A 16,410-nucleotide genomic window follows, 5' to 3' on the forward strand; every position below is an offset into this window, starting at 1 on the left:
ATAATGGATATTATATTTATGGCTATAACAAGTTCTACTCAATATTTTAAGCAGATCTTTATAGGGGAAAAACTTCAATATAGATATACAGAAGTAGATTCTTCTCACAACAAAGCTCATTGCATGTTATGATGGAAGAGTCTTGCCAGTCCAATTTGTTAATGAAGCTTCAAACAGAAAACAAAATCCTTCATTTCCCACATCGACTTCAGTTAAGAATGTAATCTGAGGGCAGAGATTGATGGTCAAACTTTCAACCGAGTGAACAGTAAGTAGATAAACCAATAGGCATTTAGAAAACTTTTACCTGTAAATGGATTATAATCTGTTTAGGAGGTCTGTGGACACACAGTGGATCAAGGCAGAGGGCTTTTTCTTTTCTTTTTTTGTAACACAGTACAGAGGGTGCAGGTATCATCACAGGAATTGGAACACTTTATCTAGCACAGTAATTCACTCCCATCTAGTTATGAAAGCCTTTAAGAAATAACAGTCACTGTGAGCTGTTGCCTAGCAACTGGAGAAGGTAGGCCTAACTGGGGAGATGAGGTGAGCTCTGAAAAGAATGGGAAAGCAAGCCAGGAGTTTTTGTTAAGACAACTGAGGCTGTGCTGGCTCGAGAGCTGCCACTTAACAGCCATGCTGTGTGAGCTCTAGAAAGGCTGTCAGAATATTGGTGTGTGTCCCTGTTTCTCAATGCCTCACTAAATATACAACTGCTGAAAAGGAGAACTGACCCCCAGAGTCTTTAAGAATAGAAAGATTTTAGCCCCTCTTAGATGTTGTTGGTGCTCTTGTGCGCAACAATATAATGGGAAGGGGGGAAGAGGCAGATTCTCCACTATCATGCAGGCATTCTTGTGCATGTCTGCATGCATCCATACAAACATCTGTACAAACATTTTGCAGCAAACTCTCCATGCATAGAGAAATGTGTATGACCATATAAGCTTACACATGTACTGTGTAGTCATACTGCGGACATGGAAAGCAATTAAACATACGAAGAACAGGGAGGTCTGTTGCCCTCATTCCAACCCCACTGTCATATGCACATTAACTGAATGAATGGAAGAGCCCTAAACATCTGGTGCATGTTCTAGGTACATCGGATCAACAGTAGCCCTACTGGAGCAAAACCTGAGGTGGCCCTAGAATAAGTGATTGCAGTGCATTGTGAGTTTTTTTAAAAAAAGTTGTCCCCAAGTCCCCCCTCCTCTGAGGGGCAGGTTCTTGTACTTTTACCTCTTGTTACACCTCTGAAATGCAGCATGAGAACAGGGAAAAACTGCTCCTGTTTAAGCTTGGAGCTAGGGAGTAGGATTCTGCTCCAACTTCAGAGGTCAGGGCAGGAGGTGGAGGATCACTGGCTTGCTCTACCACAGCTTCTGACTGGTGCTCAGAGCACATTAAGCACATAGGGAAGCCCATGTGCTTCAAAGCTGGAGGAGGAGGTCTGTAGCCTGCTCTGCCTTGATGCTTAATGGACATTAATCTAGATCCATTTCAGTCGGGTTTCAGACCTGGTTTTGGCACTGAGACGGCCTTGGTCGCCCTGTGTGATGACCTATATCGGGAGAGAGACAGAGGGAGTGTAACTCTGTTGATTCTCCTTGATCTCTCAGCGGCTTTTGATACCATCAACCATGGTATCCTTCCGGAGAGACTTGCGGAGTTGGGTGTTGGAGGCACTGCTTGGCAGTGGTTCCGCTCCTACTTGGCGGGCCGTCTCCAGAAGATAATACTTGGGGAACATTGCTCGACCCCATGGGTTCTCCAATATGGGGTCCCGCAGGGTTCGGTCCTGTCTCCCATGCTTTTTAATATCTATATGAAGCCGTTAGGTGCAGTCATCCGGAGTTTTGGAGTGCGTTGTCATCAGTACGCTGATGACACGCAGCTCTACTTCTCCTTTTCATCTTCTTCAGGTGAGGCGGTCAATGTGCTGAACCGTTGTCTGGACGCGACAATGGACTGGATGAGAACTAACAAACTGAGACTCAATCCTGATAAGACTGAGATGCTGCTGGTGGATGGTTTCTCTGGTCAGATGGTGGATATATACCCTGTCCTGGACGGGGTTACACTCCCCCTAAAGGATCAGGTTTGTAGTTTGGGAGTCGTTTTAGACTCTTCCCTATCACTCGAGGCCCATGTAGCCTCGGTGGCACGGAATGCGTTTTACCAACTTCGGTTGGTAGCCCAGCTACGTCCCTATCTGAGTAAGGAGGACCTTACATCAGTGGTTCATGCTCTGGTAACCTCACATTTGGACTACTGCAACGCGCTCTACGTAGGGCTACCTCTGAAGACGGTTCGGAAGCTACAGCTAGTGCAAAATACGGCGGCCAGACTGCTAACAAGAACTAAGCGGTCTGAGCATATAACACCTGTTCTGGCTCGCCTGCACTGGCTTCCAATATGCTACCGGGCCAGATTCAAAGTGTTGGTATTTACCTATAAAGCCTTATACAGCGCGGGACCACGATACCTGCAGGAACGCCTCTCCCGTTATGAACCGGCTCGTACACTACGGTCTACTATGAAGGCCCTCCTCTGGGTCCCGACACATAGGGAGGCCCGGAGGGTAGTAACAAGATCTAGGGCCTTCTCAGTGGTGGCCCCCGAATTGTGGAATAGTCTCCCCGAGGAGGTACGCCTGGCGCCAACACTATTATCTTTTTGGCGCCAGGTTAAAACCTTTCTCTTCTCTGAGGCATTTTAATCTAAGTTATTTATGTAAATGTTGTAATTGGTATTTTAGATGATGTACTTTTATATTTGTTATATTGATCTTGTAATTTTATTATTGTATATGTTTCTATGTTTGCCGCCCAGAGAGCTGTTTGCTAGTCGGGCGGGATATAAGCTGAATAAAATAAATAAAATAAAAATTATGAGCTTAGAGCGCCCATCAGGTGCAAAGGACTCCTCCCTCCAGATCCAAACTTGGCACATCAATCAGGCGTGGAGTAATAGCCATACATCTCCACTTTCACCTTTTCACTGGATATATGAAGATTGTTATGGGACTACTTGTGCCCAGCAAGCACAAAGCCAAAAGCAATCCCAGGCTTCAAATGAATTCTGAGGCTGGAGAGGGGGCAGGGGTCATGCCCATTTCTCTTTAGATGTATGGTTCTGAGGACACCTCAGGGTTATCTCACTCACCAGAGCCTGGCTTTCCACTCACCATGGCAAAGTGGGGATAAGCAAGGCTTTGAGCCCTGCTCCTAATCCACGTGAATAGGACCCCTTTTCCACATTTAAATAAAGACATTGTTTTAAAATTGTAGTTCAGACTTGTGAGAGGAAAAACAACTGCCTTGTGACCAGCAGAAATCAAAACCTGGCACTTCCTGTTCAGACAGAAGGGTTACACTTACAAATCATATTTGTGATTCATTCTATGATTAGAAGTTGTCATTCATAAAAAGTTAACATTATTGATTTCAAAAGTTAAGAAAAAATTATATCATCCACAAAATATAATTTATAATATAATATGCTCCTGTAAAATTGTATTTAAGATCTTGGCTTTGGGTTGGCAAAGCAGAATTCTCTTTTATAGTAAGTAGGAAATTGACCAAATGTTGAACTTTGGGGATACATGCATCTAACATCAAGACTATATGGAAACATCAAAGATGTCATTTATTCCTAATAACAGCATTTTTCAAAAGGCTTTTTAACCTTTACATCTCATTGATTTTGGTACTGATTCAATGTCTCTGGATCAGAGAAAAATATAAATCTGATCAAGGGCAAATTATATCTGCATGCTGATCAATGACTGCAATACAAAATGAATGATGACTTAAAATTGTGAAAGAGCCACCACAGATCCAACACCATAGATTAAAACTTTCCTATCATCCAAGTTGGCCATGCTAGCTGGGGCTGATGGGAGTTGTAGTTTAAAAAAGTAACTTTTCCAAGCTCTGCATCCAACAAACCTCCATATATATTTTTTCTAATTCACACATTCAGTTATAAGTAATTAAAGGATAAGATATCATGTGAAGCAGTCCTAAGACACTTCAGTCAGATTTACAGTTCTGTCTGACAACAACGAATTAGCAAAAGGTCACAGTAATAAAAGCTCCCACTATGTGACAGCTGTCAAAAAACTTGAAGGTAACATGGTGCTTGTGCAAAGAACTGTGGGATTTCATCTTGTCTAAAATGGGGCCTCTGTGTGAGAGCAATGATTTTGCAGTTTTGTTTCCCAGGTGAAGCTAATTAGGAGGCTTGAGTGAGAACACCTGCTTATCTCTTAAGGGCCTGGTGCCCAAGGTCAGCCTGGCCTGGGAATGGTGGGGAGTACGTGCCAGTTAGGCGCGAAGACTTGAAGAAGCACTGCATCATGAGAAAGCCCCGATTGGCTAATTAGTTCTGGACTCTTACTAGGGACTTTTCCATAAGTGTAGGAGTGAAATCTTTAGCCATTGTTCCCTTGGGTTCCATCTTGCCTATAGGTGGATACCTGTGTGGGTTCCATTTCCATCTACTACCCAAGCTATGCATCTCTGAGGAGATGTGGGACTATACAACAAATACCTCTTTGTAAGTATAGAACAGGTTAGATAGATTTATTGTTTTGTTTTCTGACTGAACTCTCTGTATTTTTAGCTGGCCCATTCTGAGTATGGGTTTTAAGGAACCATTTTGCTGCTATTAATTGTGCACTTATGTTTATTAATAAAGCTACTTCTTATTTACCAGTGTGTGTTCACTGCAGGAGGAAATTGGCTCTGAATCTGGTACCTTGGTTACTTGCCCACAGACTACCATGTATTTGGTTATTTGTCAGAGGCTCCAGGACAAGCAGTGCCCTTCTAGCTCTTGTCTTTTGAAATCCCTGGCAGGTTTATTTCTGGTGCTCTGGGTTTCCCCTTGACTCAGAGTGGTTGCCAGTTAAGGGGTGGTGGCAGTCTACCTACCTTGCAGGGTTGTTGCTGGTTTACACAGCCCTGACAGGGGACACTGTTGCCAGGATCAATTGCCGTGGGTGGGAAGCTGAGTCCTGGGACTGCATGGCATGCCAGGCTGCTGGCACGGGTGCAGCTGGTGGCACGGGTGCATAACAATAGTGATTTCTAGCACAGCAGAAGTGGTACTGCACACATTAACAAATGCTTAACATTAAACTCTTACCGTGATGAGCCCAAATTTTCACCAAGGGTAACAACAGCTACTTGCTCTCATAGGAGTTAAATCACTCATTTGTCAACATGTTTGTCTTCATGCCGTTGTTTCCTATTTTTCAATTTGTATTGGATCTGCTGAAAGAATCAAATAGGAAAAGTCAGCTAAAAGCTAGGATGCCACCAAAGCAAACATATTGTTTTTCCTTTCTTTTTCCTTTTGAAACTGAAGATGCTAGGCATTATAAATTGCCTTCAGAAGGATGAAAATACGTTCTCACACTGAAAGGCCAGAAGACAATTTGCAGCAAACAAGAGGCTGGGTTGCTTCTCCCACCCCCTTGAAACGTCCTTGTTTAATATGTCACTCAGCATTAACACCACAAAAGAATATTTTCCTGTTGTACCTGTAGGCGATTCACTCACATTAGTTGGTGGGAGGAAGATGTACAGAACACAAAAAAATGGACCCTCAGTCTCTTTCTTTTTCAATTACAAGCAACATGTGTTTGATGGCAAATAACTCCTACATCTATGTTCTTAAGTCATAAAAAGAGATTGTTGAACATTTTACCAATTTTATGCTTAAAATAAAGCTACCTGGAGCATTTCAAGAAAACATTTGTATCCCTGTGAAAAACAGTAAAAGATCAGCAGCATTTGATGGGGTAGGGGGAACCATGTACATTCAGAATTATTATTCACTAATAGGCAAAAATCCTTGCGGTTTAAGAACATACCTATAGCCCACAGATATTTCTATCAAACTTTAAAAAGCAGGGAAATCGGGCAGCTATAGTGAATGCACCAGGGGAGCAGGACACCTGACCTCCTCTCTGAGATATTATACTGCCCTACAAATTTGTCAAAATGCAAACACAATTTGGTTGGTCTTTCACAGTCCGATCCACTTTCTGTGCCATCTGCAAAGATAGAGAATTATATTTTTGTATGTTTGTTGGTGTTCTTCTTACTTTGCTTCTTTCCTGTGTTACTAATGTTTCTACAGAGAATCTAACTAGAAAATTTTATTTCCCTCATTATTCATCCTAGAAATCTGTGTCAAATTTATTTTTATTAATTTCAAAGCTTTTTTATTGGTCAATGTCATATGATGGTGAAGACAGCCTTTTGTGTTTCAAATTGGAGGTTATGTTCTATTTCTATTTTGGGTGCATTAAAAGTTGAATCTGAAACTGCAGTTTGATGTAAAATCAGACTGTTTACAATATGTTGCTACTTCAGCAATGACTCTAGCTGTTAGAAAAAAAGAGGATGCATATTTTCAGCCTGCTATGTTTACACCACTTCATTTAAGGCAAGGTGGGCACAGTCAACTAAAAACATAGAGCACACCTAGAATTTTGCTAGAAAATATTTCACCTCCCACTGTTTTATCGTATGCAGATTGAGACACTCCTGAGGTCCACTGGAGACTATTTTGCATAAATTTTTCAAAGTGATGCTGTACTTCACATATTCACAGAAACAGAAAGAAAAGAAAATGATTTCCTATAGGAAACTTCAATAAAATTACAAATAAATCAAACATATTTAAAGTGACCATCTGAACTATATCAGCTGTATTAATAATGTTTCTTCCTCCCTGCTAAAACAAGATCAGCACATCCCGTCTTCTTTCTATTATTTGGCCTGATTGCAGGTGTTGCCACCACTCACCATATGCTCAGAGGCGCATGTTACCAAATTCTTCTAAGCTACACAGCAAGTGGATTAGACTGTTGGAAAGACCAACCCAAATTGTGTTAGCATTTTGACAAATGTGTAGGGCAGTACAATATCTCAGAGAGGAGGTCAGGTTTCCTGCTCCACTGGTGCATTCACTATAGCTGCCCAATTTCCCTACTTTTTAAAGTTTGATAGAAATATCTGTGGGCTATAGGTACGTTCTTAAACCACAAGGTTTTTTCCCTATTAGTGAATTTCCCTGCATTTTAATCCGGGAGGTAAGAATGGCATCCTGTGCAAGCTTGCTGAGAATGGATTGATCATTTGCATGCTTATTGAGTTCAGTGGGATTTACTCCCATGCAATCACGCTTAGGATAGGTAAAACTCACCGGGGGGAGGGAGGGAGGGCTGGAGTGGGCAGGGGAGAAGGAAGAAGGAAGAGTGGAGGGGAGGAGGAAGGGAGAGGAGAGGAGAAGGAGGGAAAAAGCAGGTCTCATCATTTGCATGCTTATTGAGTTCAATGGGATTTACTCCTATGCAATCATGGTTAGGATAGGAAAAACTGACCATGGGGGAGGAGGGGGAGGGGGAGGGGGAAGGAGCATATTGCAGGGAGCAAAGGAAGGGGGAGGAGAGGGCAGGTTTGATCATTTGCATGCTTATAGAGTTCAATGGTATTTACTTCCATGCAATCATGCTTAAGATAGGTAAAACTGACCATGGGGAGGAGGAAGGGGAGGGGGAGGAGGAGGAAGGGGAAGGGGGATTGGAAAGGGATGGGGAGGGAGGGGCAAAGGAAGGGGGAGGGAAGGGGCAAGAGGGAGAGAATAGGAGGGACGAGAAGGGAGGGTGGATTTGATCATTTGCATACTTTTTGAGTTCAATGGGATTTATTTCTGTGCAATCATGTTTGAAAATGGAAATGGACTGCCTTCAAGCCGATGCCAACTTATGTTGACCCTATGAATAGGGTTTTCATGGTAAACGGTATTCAGAGGTGGTTTACCATTGCCTTCCTCTGAGGCTGAGAGGCAGTGACTGTCCCAAGGTCACCCAGTGAGTTTCATGGCTGTGTGGGGATTCGAACCCTGGTCTCCAAAGTCAAAGTCTAACACTGACCTGGGGGAGGGGTATGGAGGGGAGGGGAGGGGAGGAGATTGGGTGGGTGGGCACTGGGCAGAAGAGAAACCCCTTTGCTTTCTAAAAGGAAAACATTGTGAACAATATCATTGCTTTTCAGCGTTTCCACCACCTTTTTATTCTACAGCAGGCACATGTAGCCTCCCACCCAAATTTAAACCAAAGCTGTCCCTGGCCACATCCACACCAGGCCTTTATTTCACTTTGGGCAGTCATTGCTTCTCTCAAAGAATCCTGGGAAGTGTAGTTAGTGAAGGATGCTGAGAGTTGCTAGGAGACCTCACAGACCTTTAATCAAAGTGGCTGACTGTTAAACTTTTAAACTGCAGCAGATGAAGGTCAGAGTATGGGACAAGGTCAGTATTAGGATTACAGGTACTCTGTGAACATGGGTGATTTTTAATGAATTTCAACAGATTATGAGAACTCTGAGAGAAAAAATCCAAAAGGGCTCTGGGGTTTTTCCCCTCTCTTTTTAGACTTTGAACTCCCTATTCTCTCTGAGTGTTTTGTGTATTGCCATGAAAACTTATAGGGTTGTTAAGCAAGCGTTTCTGAGGTTTTGTTTTGATATGAGCTTATGGGAAGCATCAGAATGGCATGGGGGTGTTTTCAATTTAACATTGTGGAATGTGAAAAATCCACGCTAGCTATAGTATACAGCCACTCTTGTGACTGTATTATTATCATTACATAGAAATTAAAAACACAGCCATGGTCCAATGCAAACCATTTGACTGAATTACAGAGGCTAATTTTTCGATTATGGAAAGGTGTCCTAAGAGCAGTTTTGAAAACAAAGATAAGGAGTAGGTTTTTACTTCAGATGAAATTTTCCTGAGTTAGTCTCAAATACCAATTTTCAGGCTTATAAAATACTTGACTCAAACCAGAACTTTTTGTAATCCCTGAATTCTTTTGCTAATTTGCTATTTTATTGTATTATCTGGTGCATGTTTTAAAAATATCATTAGATTATTACCTATTGCCAAGAAGACGAGGTTAAATAGTGATGAATAAATGCAAATAATAAATAAATATTCAAAATCAAAATCTGAGCCAAGGAAGAATTTCCAGTTTCTACTCAATCGGACACTGCCAGCCCTTGGCATTCCCCAAACCCTGCCAACCCCCTGAACACAATTCCACCCTTTACTTCACTTATCTGGCAAGCAGCAGTGGCAAAAGCCATAGCAGTGGGACATACACTTGATATCCTACATGAAAACAGCATGTTGGAATGCCACACCCAGGGAACCACAGCAGAGAGAACAGCCCTATGATTTCTCCCATGTTCCCTGGGCTTTGCACACACAGTGCAACTAGTGCATGGAGGACAGTAAGAGGGAGGAGGGGCAAATCTTCTTTTCTTCTCCCCCAACACTTGTCAGATAAGTTCATGTAAATAAGGAACTGTGTTTGGGGTAGGGGATGATATGGAAGGTTTTGTGGGATGGGCAAGAGCATTTTTCTTTCAATTGGCTCAGAAAACATATCCAAGTTCTTCCATTGTTTGGGGGGTAAGACAGGACCCTGATGAATTTCTAAGATCATCTTTGAAAGTTTGCCCATTTCTAGACTTTACACATAGCACTTATATCAGAGCTTTCCTGTCTAGAATGGGCAACAGCATAATAAAGAACACCAATACAGAAGTCATCTATGAGTCCAGGCCATTAATTCATTTTGCTTGTTTCACTGATGGCATTGAATAGAGCTGCCCCTTGTGGTGCAGGAATTTTGCACTAGGGTAAGTCAAAATCTGCAGCAACAATGATTTGAAACAGCAGCCTCTCTTAGGCAAATATGCATGGCTTCTTGTTTTGCATGATTTGTTCTATAATTTTTACTATGCTGCATAATATATTCTGCTTGTGCTAGTCAGAGAAAAGAGTTATGCAGGGCACTTAGGGATGCCGAGGTCACCAACCAAGTTACATTCTGAAAGTGGAAATTGCTGATCTGCAATTATCTTGAACTTTTCTTGTATCATATTCTTTCCAATTTACTTTCCATTAGGAAAAAAATAAAAAGGTAGATTAAAATAATCAATTTGTTGGATCTGCAAACTCTTGTACATGAAAAAAGACAATAGTATGCACATATAAGTACAGATGTCTGTCACCACTTCATCCAAACGTATATTCCCATTCAAAACACATGTAAATTCAACATCCCCTCTGGTTCTTTTCTCCTGGGGAGTGGAAGGAAGAGAGACCCACTTTCCTTCCTCACCCCGACAACAGCTCTGTCTCTTGGTCACCTTTACTCATGGTGCAATTAGTTGCTGTGCTGGCAGTGGTACAACCAAAAGGTTATGTCATAGCTAGCAGGTGGGTGGGCAAGTGAGGGGGCACTGGGTAGTGGCACTAAGGCCCACATAAAAGTGGCTCAAGGCTTAGTGGCAGATCCTGGCCCACTGTTTGAAAAACACTAGTCTAGCAAGTCACTGTGCCATCCATTCTCAGTGGGTGGTATTTTAACACTAGTCCTATTCAGAGTTAGTATATGCCAATTTCAGTTCTCTCAGTTTCTCATTTTTCCAGTCTTAAATTAAGTTCTGCAGCAATTTGTGGGTTGTTTTTTTAAAAATCTCATCAAAACTCTCCAGTATATCTGTGAGAATTTCTCCTACTAAACACGTTTTTGTATGCAAGTTTGACTAATGTACACACTTTGCAAGCAATTATTTTAATGTAATGTATCTGTGTGTGCTTTCACTAATATATTCATTTTTATGCACACTTTCCCCTAATTTATACATTTTTGCAAACATTGCTTAGTTGGAGAACCACATCACAAAATTTGGGTAAGCATGAATTTTGAAGGATGGCTGTGTTTTGGTTCTCAAGTTGTTTTGGAACGTGAGGATTGGATAACTTTGGCTTTAAATGCAAACGATCAAATTTCTTCCTTATCCCTACTCAAAGTAGATCCACTGAAGTTAATAAGATGTGACTAATTTGGGCTTGTTAGTTTTAATGGCCCCCTCTAGGATGCACACCTTAACGTGGTGAGGGGGTTTGAGAGTGTTGAAGAAGCTAAGATCAGTGCCGTCGGGAGTCTAGACCAAGAGGCTTAGACTCCTAGCAAGGGAATGGTCAAAGCTGAAACACCAAACTAAGATGCATCCAAACTCAGAGGAAGGCAATGGTAAACCACCTCTGAATATCTCTTACCACAAAAACCCTATGAACAGAGTATCCAAAATGCAACACGAGATAGTGCTGGAAGATGAGACCTCCAGGTCAGAAGGCAGTCACCAAGCACTGGGGAAGAACAAAGGACAAGTACGAGTAGTTCTGTGACTAATAACACAACTGGGTCAAAGCCGAAAGGAAGCCCAGAGGCTGATGCACACAGATGTGAAAGGAGAGTCTGGAGCTGTACAACGCACACAACAGGAACATGGAATGTGAGAAGCATGAACCAGGGAAAGTTAGAAATTATCAAGCAAGAAATGGAACGCATCAACATTACAATACTTGGTGTGAGCGAACTAAAATGGACGGGAATGGGACATTTTCAATCAGGCAACTACAAAAGATTTTATGCAGGAAATGAGAAATTAAGAAGAAACGGGGTTGCTTTAATAGTGAGAAGTGAAGTAGCAAAAGCAATTAGGAGCTACAACGCAAGGTCTGAGTGAGTTATATCAATGAAATTAAATGGGAAACCTATCAACATAACCATCATCCAAGTGAATGCTCTGATGTCAAATGCAGAAGAAGAGGAATTGGAGAGATTTTATGCAGAATTTTAGAATGTGAGGTGAAAGCTGCTCTCAAAATACTGGCAAAAAAACAAATCACCAGGAATAGATGGCATACCAATAGAGCTGCTACAAGCTACTGAGACAGAATATGTCCAAATTTTGATAAAAATTTGTCAAGAAATATGGAAAACTAAACAATGGTCCACAGACTGGAAACGTTCAATATATACCCCAATTCCAAGAAAGGAAATCCCAGGGAATGCAGTAATTATCAAACTATTGCCTTAATATCCCATGCAAGTAAAGTAATGCTCAAGATTCTACAACAAAGGGACTTACCATATATGGAGCAAGAAATGCCAGATGTCCAAGCTGGATTTAAAAAGGGAAGAGGCACCAGAGATCACATCGCAAACATACGTTGGATAATGGAACGGACCAAGGAATTTCAGAAGAAAATCACCCTGTGCGTTATAGATTACAGCAAAGCCTTTGACTGTGTAGATCATGAAAAACTATGGAATGCTTTAAAAGAAATGGGGATGCCACAGCATCTGATTGTCCTGATGCTGAACCTATACTTTGCACAAGAGGCTACTGTAAGGACGGAATATGGAGAAACTGACTGGTTCCCCATCAGAAAGGGTGTGAGACAGGGGTGTATTTTATCACCCTATTTATTTAATCTATACGCAGAACATATCATATGGAAAGCAGGATTGGACCAAGATGAAGGAGGTGTGGAAATTGGAGGGAGAAATATCAATAATTTAAGATATGCAGACGATACCATACTGCTAGCAGAAACCAGTAATGATTTGAAACGAATGCTGATGAAAGTTCAAGAGGAAAGCATAAAAGCAGGACTACAGCTGAACATCAAGAAGAATAAAGTAATGACCACAGAAGATTTATGTAACTTTACAGTTGACAATGAGGACATTGAACTTGTCAAGGATTATCAATACCTTGGCACAGTCATTAACCAAAATGGAGACAATAGTCAAGAAATCAGAAGAAGGCTAGGACTAGGGAGAGCAGCTGTGAGAGAACTAGAAAAGGTCCTCAAATGCAAAGATGTATCACTGAACACCAAAGTCAGGATCATTCAGACCATGGTATTTCCGATCTCTATGTATGGATGTGAAAGTTGGACGGTGAAAAAAGCGGACAATAGAAAAATCAACTCATTTGAAATGTGGTGTTGGAGGAGGGCTTTGCGGATACCATGGACTGCAAAAAAGACCAATATTGGGTGTTAGAACAAATTAAACCAGAACTATCACTAGAAGCTAAAATGATGAAACTGAGGTTATCCTACTTTGGACACAACATGAGAAGACAGGATTCACTAGGAAAGACAATAATGCTGGGAAAAACAGAAGGGAGTAGAAAAAGAGGAAGGCCAAACAAGAGATGGATTGATTCCATAAAGGAAGCCACAGACCTGAACTTACAAGATCTGAACAGGGTGGTTCATGACAGATGCTCTTGGAGGTCACTGATTCATAGGGTTGTCATAAGTCGTAATCGACTTGAAGGTGCATAACAACAACAACAAAGTTGGAGAGCCACGCCTTTATTGGTGTGGATGTTAATGTAGTTCCCCATGGCCTGGGCATTGCCCCAGTAAGCTTCATGGAGAGAAGATTTGAACCCAGGGCTAAGTCTAATACTTACGTTGTATCATGTCTTGTCTGCAAACACTTCCAGGTGGCCAAACAGCCAGTATAACACTTCAGAGTTTATTAGACACAGGACTCATAATGATGAAATGGTGTAAGAAAAAAAAATGCATTGCAGCCCCATCTCCATCTTTCAAAAAGTCATTCATATTTGGTAACTCCATGATATTCACCATTAAATACATAATATAGGGTTATGAAGACATAATGGAAACAAGTGAGATGAACGTTTGTCATTAACAAAGCAGACTCTCTCGTAACTTGGAAAAATAAACAAATATTTCATGTTTTAAAAATAATTATGCTACAAGATATATTGTAGCTATCTTTAACCTCATACTCTGTGTTACCATACATTTAAGAAGCACACAAAAAAAGTGATAAAACAGAATTATACAACATAAAAACAATAGTAAGATTAAAATAACTACTGTATACCTATTGTTACTATATTTACCAAATCTATTTACATATACTATACACACTAAAACAATTTCGATCAGGGTTGCTGAAACAATACAGAAATGGTACCAATTTTTGGGGGGGGGGCTTGAGGCATATTCTGAATTTTGAGAAAGTGCCACATGGCCTTAGCTTAACCCCAAATGGCCACTACCAGAGCATGGTCTAACACAAAATGGCCACTGCCATGGATTCCTTTGGAGATCCTGGCTCAGACAATCTTACTCTCTCTAACCCATGGAACCTCTTGAAGGCATTGTTTTTACAGCACATCCACACCAAGCCATCTTCAAATTATAGAGTGCATCTTTCTTAATGGGATGAAATGTAAGAAACCCCACTTAAGCCCTGAAGTGCTCTAGGTACTGGGAAACCTTGGGCCAGTAACACATACATAGACGACTCAACTTCACACTGTTCCTACGACTGAGATCAAGTGAATACTCACCAAACAAGATTGCAAGAATCACTCTGCAGGCAGAACTAAAAGTACAACTGCAAGCAGTCTGTAACATATAGTTCTTTCTTTCCAGTACAGGCAACAAGTGGAGAAGCAGGACATGCAGAGTTCTGGGGGACAGAGAATGAAGCAATCACAGATCAGTCTGGAAATCTAGGCCTATTGCCAGAGAAATGTGGACTTTTGATAAAAAGCTTAAGAGGTTAACTAAACAGTCCCAGCAGTCAATCAAGTTGCAACAAGAAACAGGCAAGACTAGAAAAGACCAGAATGTTTGTTTGTTTTTTGAGAATTGTGTTTTGAAGCATCACTAACTGAGATATTAAAGTAAGGTTTAAATATTGAGCTCCCCATTTTCAATGAAAATGCAGACTCTCCTGCATCAAGGAGTGTAACATTCTTGTTTGTAGTTTGAGACTGATGTATCAAAACAAGCATTGTGTCACATCTTGACTTCTTCTTAAAGCTTATCATTTCTCTAAGCATTTCACAGAACAAGTAAACTGACGTAAGCTGTGCACTCTGCAATGCTATCTGTAAATATATGAAATATTGCAATGAACCGCCAATGTTGAGAATAAATAGTATCAACAACCTGCCAGTTAGAAAGCCATTCTGCCTTTAAGTGCATATTAGCCACACACATGCAAAGGTGGAGATTAAAAAGTAAGGAAGGTCTGAAAATGAGTAAGCCTGGAAACCACTGAATGTTTATGCAGTAATGGTTTCAGTGATTGAGATGGGGGCTAAATTTGGAAGAGGAACTGTTAAGTACAGGATTTGATATACAGGACACATGGAAAAAGAATGGCAAAATGCCTTGAATAAATTATAGTTTTAGGGCAAAGTTCTGGTGATATGGCTGGCAAGTGTGTGTGATTACCAGCTTTTTATAATCACTACCGTCATCTCCTATCACTGCATTCTGATGTGTATGCATTGGGGGAAAATGCTGACAAAATGAGGTGTCTCTGTCACACACACACGCACATACCCTCATTAGTTTTTATCAAACAGTTTTAGGACACAGCGCTATCTCAACCATGGGCATGTTCAAATGATATTCTTATGTTCCCTGTCCCAAATCTCTCACTGGGTGACCTTGGGCCAGTCACTGCCTCTCAGCCTCAGAGGGAGGCAATGGTAAACCCCCTCTGAATACCACTTACCATGAAAACCCTATTGATAGGGTCGCCATGAGTCAGGATCGACTTGAAGGCAGTCCATTTCCATTTTCATAGATTACTGTATTAGTCACAAAATGTAAATGTATTTTAAACCTTGGCTGAAGCAATCTGGCTGGGGATCACAATTATAAATGCACCTCCTGTCACTGAAAACTACAGAAAATCTCTTCTCAAATGGTCCAGCCAGGACAAAGATAAGATGATAATTTTGCTGGAGGTCTAACATCCTTGTCCTTCAGACAAGTGTATCACTACAGCACACAAATTTAAAGTCTATTAGACCACAGAATAGAGAACAGAACATAGAATATAGCTCACATTTGCAGTTCTTAGGAGAATATATGCATCCCTACTACTGTTTCCTTATTACAGCAAATCTACAAGGCCTCCAGTAATAACTCTCTTTATCCCCTGGCCCAATGGTTCTCGTAAAAGACTTCAAATAATGTGTTAACAAAGCATAAGATTTCCACAGCCTGCCACCTGCACAGGATCTGAATCCTATTGATTAGACATCTACCATGGTATTACTGCAGTAAGTTATCTCTTGTATTTTAGATTTTGTAACCTGTCCTGGGACCTAATGGTGAAGGGCAGGTAAACAACAACAATAATGCTCTGTAAAGGGAAAGAGAGATCAAAAGAGTTATCTTATATGCAGATCCTGGAGCATCATCCTATTAAATCTTTGTACCCTATAAATAAAAAATGAATGCTCAGTATTGCAAAACCAATGAGCACGGAATCTTTAGGTAATAAAATAGCCTACACCTCTTTACCCTTTTCCACAGTCAAGGAAAAGCTTTACCATGTATGTTTTCATTCTGATTCATTTGAAGTAAAGTGTTTCACTGAACTGACCCTGAAATATTTTCCATTCCTAAAGGGAATAGCAAATTTAGCATTGGTGCTTGCCTATCCTA

The 16,410-nt window shown here is 41.0% G+C and overlaps 1 protein-coding gene across 9 annotated transcripts in view; it reads right to left on the minus strand.

Moving 5' to 3' along the window:
- Window positions 1-16,410, minus strand: part of GULP1 (GULP PTB domain containing engulfment adaptor 1) — a 334,104-nt gene that overhangs the window by 204,113 nt on the left and 113,581 nt on the right. For 5 of the 9 annotated variants that reach the window (XM_061608236.1, XM_061608244.1, XM_061608235.1 and 2 more), the window contains 2 exons: window positions 14,289-14,410; window positions 5,158-5,285 (listed from right to left, as the gene is read on the minus strand). The gene's annotated coding sequence lies outside the window, so the exon portion shown is untranslated. The remainder of the gene's footprint in view (window positions 1-5,157; window positions 5,286-14,288; window positions 14,411-16,410) is intronic. The other 4 variants (XM_061608241.1, XM_061608240.1, XM_061608239.1 and 1 more) reach the window with 3 other exon arrangements.

This window comes from Rhineura floridana, chromosome 2, assembly GCF_030035675.1.
Source record: "Rhineura floridana isolate rRhiFlo1 chromosome 2, rRhiFlo1.hap2, whole genome shotgun sequence".
NCBI lineage: Eukaryota > Metazoa > Chordata > Lepidosauria > Squamata > Rhineuridae > Rhineura > Rhineura floridana.